This window comes from Carlito syrichta, unplaced genomic scaffold (assembly GCF_000164805.1).
Source record: "Carlito syrichta isolate Samal-C Ts95f unplaced genomic scaffold, Tarsius_syrichta-2.0.1 Scaffold304068, whole genome shotgun sequence".
Classification (NCBI taxonomy): domain Eukaryota; kingdom Metazoa; phylum Chordata; class Mammalia; order Primates; family Tarsiidae; genus Carlito; species Carlito syrichta.
The window spans coordinates 352,405-353,692 of NW_007248164.1; the positions used below are offsets into that span (position 1 = coordinate 352,405).

Genomic DNA, 1,288 nt, shown 5'->3' on the forward strand with positions numbered 1-1,288 from the left:
GCCCCACCAAGGCAGCTCTGACCGTTCCTGCCTCCTTGCCCCATCCAAGCCTTCATCCGACCAGTAAGCTACGGGCCAGCACTGCCCGTCGCCTGGGCCCGGGGACTTTTCGGGGAGAGGGTGAAACTGTGTGCGGTCACAGGCAGTGGCAGATCGGCGGGAAGGGGCTGCCGGCCCGGGCAGGGGGCTCGTCCAGGGGCATCCCCCTGCTCGAGATCTCGTGGGGACCAGCCGGGGAGGCCGGCGCCCGCATCCCGAGGAGCCAACGGGGGCCCAGCCTGGCTCCGCCGCGCCGCAGCCTCCCTGCCCGCGGCCCGGCGCCAGGGCTCTGCCGCGTTGCGGGCGCCGATGGAACTGAAGAAAGGAGGAAACGTAACAGCGCGCGCAGTCAAGGCCGGGAAACGCGGGGCGGAAGAATTCCGACGAAACCATCTAACAGGAGCAGGAAGAAATGCCGGCAGTGGCTACTGGGTGCAGACGAGCGGAGCGCTTGAACCCGAAACACTCCCTGATAGGTTACGCAAAAGGGAGCAGAGAGGGCGCCGAAATAGCTCAGTTGGGAGAGCGTTAGACTGAAGATCTAAAGGCCCCTGGTTCGATCCCGGGTTTCGGCAGCTCCTTTTTTGCCTCTTAGCCTGAAGGAACTCAAATTTGGGGAAATCCTCCATCCGCTGTCCTCTGGTTCATTCATTCAAGTCCAAGTGACAAGACGGCCTTGAAGGGTGAAGGTGAGATAGAAATAGCCGCTCGGTAGCATGGCTTCCGTGGGGGAAGAAGGAGGTGGGAGTTGGTCGCGCATGCGCGCTGCGGAGCTGAGAGCCGGGATCCAGAGCCCTGGGACGTCCAGCCGCCCCCGAGCGCGCTGCGGGCATCCCAGGCCCCGCCACGCCCGTGGGAGAAGGTCAGGTCTGACCTGGGGGGCGAGAAAGGCTTGGTTTCGTTCCATTCCTTGCGAGTATCCAAACGGAGAAAAGGCAAGACTCCGCCGCTTCGTGCAACGGCCCCATCGGGCGTCGCCGCCGGACGGAGCCTGCAGCTGGGAAGTTCTGGCTGGAGGCGCACCAAGGCCGGCTCTGGGCGGGCGCCACCCGTTTTACCTGTCCCGCGGGAAAAGCCTGGCAGGGGTACAGCTCCCAAACATTTGAAAATGAACAACTGGCCGGGCGCGATGGCTTACGCCTATAATCCCAGCACTTGGGGAGACCGAGGTGAGAGGACTGCCTGAGTCCACGGGTTCGAGACCAACCTGGCCACTTGGCGAGATCTGGTCTCTGCAATAAATCAAAAA

The 1,288-nt window shown here is 63.3% G+C and overlaps 1 non-coding gene across 1 annotated transcript; it reads left to right on the forward strand.

Annotated features, from left to right (window-relative positions):
* The first annotated feature begins 541 nt into the window (after nt 1–541).
* Nucleotides 542–614, forward strand: TRNAF-GAA. Its single transcript has one exon. It is a non-coding gene; the product is annotated as a tRNA-Phe (tRNA).
* Nucleotides 615–1,288: the final 674 nt, after the last annotated feature.